Below are 8533 nucleotides of genomic sequence, written 5' to 3'. Positions count from 1 at the left end.
CTCTGGTTTCCATAGAGGGGATTTAGAGTTGGACCTGACTCTATTCCCCCAGATTCCAGCAGGTGCACATACAAATGTGGTACTAACATGTGCATCATTTATAATGAAGTCCGCAGGCACTTAAGGAGAGAAGGGTTTTCGCCATACCTCCCTAGGCCTGGGAACCTGCCGTGATCTGGGCAGCCCAGTTAGGAGACAATGCATGTCCTAAAGGCCCCAAGCAGGGGCCCTGAAAAACACCCTTTCAAATCATTTGATTTGAACAAATGAGTATGCCTGCTGAATTATTATATTGATATTTTGTTTAGTCTCCAGTGTCTTGGAGCAGCTAGAAGGTAAAACCTAAACTTGTAGAACTATAACCCATACCAAACTCTGAAACCTCTTCTATAACCAACAGCTGTGATGTGCTTTGAAATTTATTACTTTTTTATATAGATGTTATTTTCACAAAAAGAAAAAAGATGAATTTGATGTGAAAAAAAAAAGGCAGCCAAGAAGTCAATATGGAAAAAGACATCAGATTTTTGGGGACTAATTTTTGTTGATTTAAGATTGTTTTAATTTTGAATTATATATACAGTGAAAGACACCATAAAATTTCACTGCTCAGAACTTAAAACATCTACTTTTCCTAAAAACTAATGTGTGCATATACACACAGACACAACATACATAGACCCAGACACACACCAATGCACAGCCACATCTATACACGCAGACACACACGTTCACACTCACACACCCTGGCATCATTCTAAAATAAGTCTAAAATTGTTGAGCTGGGGTTATATTGTTTTATCTACCTCCAAAGCGAGCAAGAGGAGTCCTTCCTCTCAAGAGGTGGGTCTCTGCTTCACACAAACTTGGCATGAAACAAAGCACATCTCTGACCAAGGTAATTGCCCTGACACTTGGGGATGCAGGGACCGAGTACCATCAGTGGCCCACCCCCATTGTGTATCTAAACATTTAAAAATTTCAAATCTAGGTAGACATTTTAAGTAAAGTGTGCTCTACCCACCCAGCTGTCCACAGATATCTGCATATGACCTGGCATCCAGGCTGGAATTTAGAATTCTCAGATGCACGGGGACCCACACAGGCACGTGGCCATATGGGGAGGGCTGACCCCATGGCCAGCCCCTAGCCTGAGACCTATGACCCTTCTCTTCCCGCCACAGGCCCAGCCCATGCCACAGGGCACTCCAGCTGCAGGGCCAGGCTCTGTCCCCCGCCCCCACGCAAACAGCCTTTGGGAAAGGGACTCCACGGGCCTGGGCAGACCTTAGAAGTGGGTTATGGGCCATTTGGGCAGGAAATTCTGGGGCCCCAGGGAGGCAGAGCGGGAGCCTCCTCCTTATCCAGCTGGGGTGCATGGCCAGGGGACAGGTGAGAGCAGCGGGGCCCTCTAAGATGAGTGTTGCTGCCGAAAGCCCTAAGGAGGGGCAGGTACGTGGGAGGCCGTGTTCCCGGCACGAAGTTCCTAAGCCGGCAGGACCAGGTTCTCAGCCCCTTAATTAAAAGCCAAACTTCACCACGGACTTGGGCGGGAAGTGTTTTGTTACGACAAGGGAAGACAAACACTTGAGAACATCTGACCTGAGATGGTCTGGTTGATTTGCCAGGTTAATGAGCACCAAAGGAGACAAAGCCTCCTTTTGCCTTCACTGAGATCTAACCACGGATGTTTCCTTCTAGTGCCACCGACACCCTTTCGCGGTGTTCACATCCCAGGAGCCATTGGACTCCCTCCCTTCCACTCTTGGCTAGTGAACCGTGATAAAACAGGCAGGAAACAGCCCTAGCCCATTGGCTAGTTCACCGCCTCTCCGGCTCTACCCCAGTAGGGCCAGAAAACTCACTCTATCAGATCATCTGGGACAATCAGCTTCAAGATTACAGTTTATTTTCCACAGAATGCATTTCTGGGTGGTTGCTTCCTGGTGACAGGTGGGGAGGCACCTCTCTCTTATCTGTTAGCCATCTCCCAGACACTATGGCTTCTTCTGGGAGGACGCCCTAGGTCTCGGATCCCGGCCTCAGCATGACAATTCTCATGGCTGACCCGGCCTCCAGCTCTGGGCCTAGGTCTCCCCACTGTGTGGCTGTAAATGTCACCCCTGACCCATGGCCCTGCCCAGTGTGCAGAGGTGGTCTTGTCTCTTATTTTCTTCCAGTTAGTTGTTGGGTCTCCACGTAGCCATGTTGGCAGAAAGGCCAGCATTTCCTTCCTAATCACTGTCCTAACCTGGGGGATGTTAGGACTAAAGTCTTGCTTTCAAACATTAGGAAGACAGCGGGAGAGTCACATGAATCCTCTTCTGCTGTTGGGACCTTTGCTGCCACTTGTGTGAGCACGGACCCCACCCAGTCTGATGGGCACTTAGCTAGGGCTGCTGCGATGTTCTGATTCTGCCCAGTGCCTGCAGGGACCACGCGGTCCCCCGAGGGGGCCACTTGTTCCTACAAGTTGGGGAGCTGAGCCCAGGGGAGCTTCCAGACTCAGCCCCAATCCCACCAGTCTGTACGTCCTTTTGGGCCTGTGACTCCAGCCAGGTACCCTTTAGGAACCCCACCTGTCCTATCCAACTGGCAGACCTAGGTCACTTTGTGCACCTAAGCTTCCATCACTTCAAAACTCAGAGGGAACCTGGTAAGGCTTGGTGATTGCACCCCCAAAGTGCCCTGGGTCACACTGTGTCCATGATGTGTTCTTCCCACCTCAGAGTGAGAGGGACATGCTGACACCATCAACGGTTGGAAGGATTACTGGGAAGTAAGTTTCCCCATAATTACAAAAATCTGTTCAACAGTTACTTGCCTTCTCCACTTGAAGATACGTAAGAGGATATAGCAAAGTTATTGGGGTACATGGTGAGGCAGATCTTCCCCAAATTATACCACTTTCCTTTGTCTGGATCTGACCACTGTGCATTGACCGACTGGAGTGGGAGAGAGTGGCTAGGGGATGGGGAGGGGGCAACCGAGAGGAGGCTGTGCAGGGGCCTAGGTGAGAGATGATGGTGGACCGGGGGGGGACAGAAGTAGATGGACCAGAGAGATGTTTAGGAGCTAGATATTTAGATGCTGTCATAGGTTGGGTGAATGGGGTTGTATTAGTCGGGGATTTCTTAAATTGCAAGTGACCAGAACCTAGATTAAGCAAAATGGGAGGTCTTATTGGATAGAAGAGATACAGGGAGGGAGGGACCCACAGGGACTTGAAGTCCCAGGACTCTCAACTCTGCCTGGGCTCATCATTTCCTCTGTTGCAGACAAGTTTTCTCTGAGACCATCCACCTCACACCTCCGTGGGTTTCATAACCCACGAGGTGAGAGAATATTTTCCACTAGATCCACTTAGAAAATTTTCTGGAAAAGGCTCTGATTGGCCTGGCTAAGGGCACATGTCCACCCTGGAGCTGGACTGACCCAGTCACAGGCCCATCCTGAGGTAGGAAATGCTATGTTTGAAGGGCATTAGGGACATCCAGGTAGCGCAGCTAAATATAGAGCTCAAAGGAGGTCTCTGGCTGGAGATATTGCCCATGACCTTGACCCAGCTTGAGATGCAGATGAGGCCATGGGAATGGATGAGCGAAGGGAGTAAGGAAAGAGCCTTAGACAGAAGTTCTAGGAGCTGTGAAGCCATGCCAGAGAAGGACGCCAGGTAAAGGAGGCTGAGAATGAGCAGCCAGAGAGGGGAGAGGGAAAAGAGAAAGTGTTTGCCATGGAAATCAGGGGCAGGGCATGCCTAGAAACAGGGAGTTGTCAGCAGTGGTGGAGGCTATGGAAAGGCAGGTAAACCAGTGCCTAGAAAATAGCCGTTGGATTCAGTGACAGGGAGGCCATTGGTGACTTTTGAGAGACCTTCAGTGGGATGATGGGACAAAGCCGGGTGGGGCAGATTGAGGAGTCAAGATAAGGAAATGAAGATAGGGTAGGATAGACAGCACTTGGTAGAAGTTTGACTGTGAAGGAAAAGCAAAGAACAGCTAGAGAGGGATGAATGTTGACAGGTGTGGAGCTGCTTTTAATTTATTTTATTAATTATTATTATGTATAATAGAATCTTATTTTATTAATTATTATCATATATAATAAAATCTTATTTTATTAAAAATTATGTATCACCTGTCATATAAAACACTATACTATATAGTTTGTCATTTATTATATAATATATAATAATAATATATATTATTAACCTATAACATGTTTTATTATAATATATATAGTACACATATAATTCAGAACATAAAATATATATGGGATTAGAATTAACATATTTTTAACATAATAATATATAAACAATAATAATTTAATAGTATTAATCATAAGCTTTGGTTCATGACCCATTTGCATCTTTGGTCCATGTCAGAGATGCATTTATTTACTTAATTAACATTATAATAGAGAGTGTGAACCCATCACCAAGATGAGAGCTACACGGCTGCGGCTGCGTAGCCTACTCCGGGCTACTTCCCGCCCCTGCCCTTGTCCTCCCGCTGCTGGAAGGAACCGCCGTCCTGCACCCCGGGCATCTCTCTTCTGTGGGAAAGTCACACATGGGACATTAGAGAGCAGTCAAGATAAATGAACCCCAGGTGTATTCAACAAGATGGACAAGTCTCAGCAATGTCATATTAAGTGAAAAAAGCCCCAGCAGGATCTGCAGCATGCCACCCATTTTATAAAGTTAAAGGACCCCAGGCGGGGGAGGGACAGGCCCCAGCTCGGTGCGGACAGAGGGTGGGGTGCAGGTGGGGCGCCGCGGAAAGGCCAAAGACCCCCTTGGTGACCTTTCTGGTGACCTGTGATTCCCTCTGAAGCAGGAAGCAGGTGTCTGTGGCCTCAGGGAATGATGGGAGGTGGAGGCCAGAGGTGTGTGGGGAGTAGAGGAGGTCTGGGGTCCAGGGGCGCTGAGTGGGAAAACGCGTCCACCAGAGAAAGCTGGCAGCGCTGTTGGGCAGTGGCGGGGTCTTGCCTGCAGTGGCGGTGGTTACTTAGGGCCGTGTCCATCTGTCCTGAGGAGTGGTGCCAGCCCTCAGCCGCCCCACTGCAAGTCCAGAGAAAGCAGGGAGCTGAGCAGCTTCCCACAGGGCAGACAAAAGGACAGATTGTCCAGGGAGTCGTATGCACCGCTGAGAGAGCCTGGAAAGGAAAGGGCTGTGGACTCGAAGCTGGGAAGGAAGGGACATGAAGGCGAGGAGGGCACTGGACTGGAGAACGGGAAGCGTCAGTTGCCCAGGGATTCCCATGAAGCTTGAGATGGGTGCTGGAGGTGGGATCATGGGGAGCCCCGGGTGTGGCCCCCGGGGTGGGGGTAGCTCAGGCTGAGTGGACGAGGAGTTCCTGGAATGACAGAAGGAGCTGGTGGGGAAGGCTGAGGTCACACACCCCGGCGGCAGGAACTGAGGCAATGGAGAAGCCGGGGGAGGGGCATGGGTCCCGGACATGACTCCTGCAGGGTGCGGCAGCCAGGGCACCACCACCACTGGAAAGGAACTCTGGGTTTCTGCGCTTTGTTCACAGGAGAGGAGGGTCCACGGCCTGGGAGGGGGTAGGGGACACAAGGAGGATGCCAACCCAGCCCCTGATCCTGAGAGGGTCTCCCAGAAAGCAGGGACCCCAGACGAGGTCGGAACCACTCAGAGAAGAGGCAGGAGCTAGGAGGGGTTTGGGCTGTAGAGTGGGGAAAGTTGGGAGAAGAGTGGGGGCAGGATCTAGGCTGGGGAAGCACAGAGCCCTGAAGGGGCTTGAAGGGAACCAATGCCTGTTCCGCAAGGACGGCAGATTTTTGTCCTGAGACCTTAAGATGGGCAACCACCGGCCGCATAGACCCAGATTCCACTCCCAGCAGCCTGGGCCCCTGCGGCCCCCAGTGTTCTCGGAGGGCTTCTGCCTCCATTGTCACTCCAGGGTGCTTCCCATCAGACCTTCCCTCCCCAAGCCCAAGGCTATCAGCTAGGGACACCCGCCCCATGGGGAATGCAAGCTCCCTGGAGGCACACTAGCAAAGTACCCGTTCCATGGTAGGGGCTCAGATATTCATCCGACCAACTCAGCAGTAGAATTATTAGAGCCGAGAGAAGTCATTGAAATCTCATGGTTGATTACCTCTGCCCCATTTACAGATGAAGAAAGCAAGGCACAGCGGTGAAGCTGCTTCCCAAGGCCACGTTCCTACTTGGGGAAAGAGCCAGGACTAGAATCCAGAACTCCTGACAACTGCCAGTTCTGAACTTTTGGGGATCATATGACTCTCCAGAAAAATGCACATAGACACAAAACCTGGCACATACTCCCTGGTACAGAGCCTGCCTGCGATTTAATATGCAGTGTGGCTGAAAGCCAGCCTGTCTCCAGCTAGTTAGACGATAAGAGAGAGCAGATGAGAGGCAGCCCTGGAGCCAGCCTGCTGGGGTTCAGGTTCCAGGTCTGCCGGTTACTAGCTGGGTGGGTTTTTGATGCCCTGACTTGCAAAGTGCAGGTGATATTGGTGTCCAACTCATTGGGTTGTTGTGAGCATGTAATAAGTGCTCTAGGTTAACTTTAACTTTTAGTATTATCACTACATCATCCTTAAATGACAAAGACAACACCACCAATTTTTTTAAAAGGGATTTTTAAATGCTGTGATAAATGTCGGATTTCATCCATTCAATTTCGCCCCACACCCCTGTGCAACAATCACAACACAATGGCTTACTTTGGGAAAATATCTTGCTTTATGCCTTAGAGCTTCTTCTGCAGAAAGTCAAACAGGCGCACAAAAAGACTGAAAAGAAGAAGTGCGTGTCAGGGCCCAGCGAATTTGCTCACGCTTTGTCACCCAGACACTCGGGGAAACCGCCCAGCTCCTGCCGACCCCCAGAGGGCGCTGGCGAGCAGTCGCGCCGGCTCCCTGGCAGTCTGGTTCCAAATCCTCCCAGGCTCGCGCGCTCCCGCCGGGCACTTCCCTAGTCAGCGCGGCTTACTGGGATGCCTTTCGGATCTGACCCTAACTGCACCGCCAGCCTCGCCTGCCGGGCTCCCCGACCCTCCCCAGCGCCCCGCCATCCCGTGTTCCTCTCGCCCTCCTCGCCGGTCCTTCGCCTCGCCCAAGACGCAGCCCCAGCGCGGTGCCCCCGGGAAGAAGAGGTTCCCCGGGCCCCGCCGGCGGCCGCGCGCTCCCTGCGCTCGGCTCGCTGGGCTCAGGCGCTCGCGGAGGGGCTACGTGGGGGGAGGCCGGCCCTGGGGCGTTTTCTCCTCCGTGATAAGTCACTGGGCCTCAGGGAGAAGGGACACTCCCCACCCCACCCCCAATTTTACGCTATCAAATAATGATGACCTTTAAGCTCCGAGGCGCGCGCTTTGGGGATGGGGGCGGTTAGGAAGTAACCCTCGGCAGAAAACAGTTTTACATTATCTTCTGACTGATGATAGTTTGGCTTTCTTACGCTGAATGATTCCGACCCTGTGTGTGCGTGTGTGTGTGGGGGGGGGGGTGTTAAAAAGAACAAAATAAACTTTTAATCTGGGACATTCTATCCTCTTCCTTCCATATAGTGGAGCCACCAGAAATCTGATGAACTGTTGCACAAGCCCCAGCGGCAGCTAAATTGGGGCCAGAGTTATCACAGCCTGCGGTGGCAGGGACTCTGCCCAGCCACTCCCTTGCATTTCTGTAGAATGTGAAGTTTTCCAAAGTACTTCCACACGCTGGATTAGAAAAAATCATTAGATTTTCTTCTCCTTTTTTTTCTCTGCTCATTCTTCTTCTATTGAGGTGAAATTCACAGAACATACAATTAACGGTTTTAAAGTGTCCAATTCAGTGGCATTGTGCATGCAGAAGTTTGTTCAATCACCACCTCTCTCTGGTTTCAAAACCTTGTCATCACCCCAAAGAACCACCCGGACCCATTGAGTAATCGCTCCCCATTCCCCTCTCCCCCTGGCAACCACTCAGCTGCTGTTTGTCTCTATGGACTCACCTATTCTGGATATGTCATATAAAAGGAACTATACAGTATATGGTCCTCTGTGACTGGCTGTTTTCACTTAGCATAATGTTTCGAGCTCACACATGTCGTAGCATGCATTCACATTTGTTCATCCGTTCACTGTTGGTGCACATTTGATTTACTTCCACCTTTCATTAGATTTTCTTGCAACCATAGAAGGTAGGAGACACCTGCCAACCCTGGTTTGTAGTCCACAGACCTGCGTTCAGACATCAGCTTCTCTACTGACTGGCAAAGTCAGTCGTCCTCTTGAAGGCTTGGTTTTCTGATCTGCAGAATGGGCTCAGGGTGTGAGGGCCATCTCAGGTAAGGTAGGTAGGTACAGGCAGTGCTTCACATTTTATTATTTTTCCCATAACAAAACCAAGACTCACATTAAGGAATTTGCCTAAGAGCCACCACATTGACAGGACCGAGACTGGGCCTCCAGTTGCTGGCTCCAGTCCAGCGCACTTTCCCAGTGAGCTATGCTGTGCCCCCATGGGGACAACTGCTTGGCTCCTCCTCCATCAAAAGGGAGG

The sequence above is a fragment of the Tamandua tetradactyla genome, chromosome 17, assembly GCF_023851605.1.
Source record: "Tamandua tetradactyla isolate mTamTet1 chromosome 17, mTamTet1.pri, whole genome shotgun sequence".
NCBI classification, from domain to species: Eukaryota; Metazoa; Chordata; class Mammalia; order Pilosa; family Myrmecophagidae; genus Tamandua; species Tamandua tetradactyla.
Note: the sequence above shows the minus strand (reverse complement) of the source record.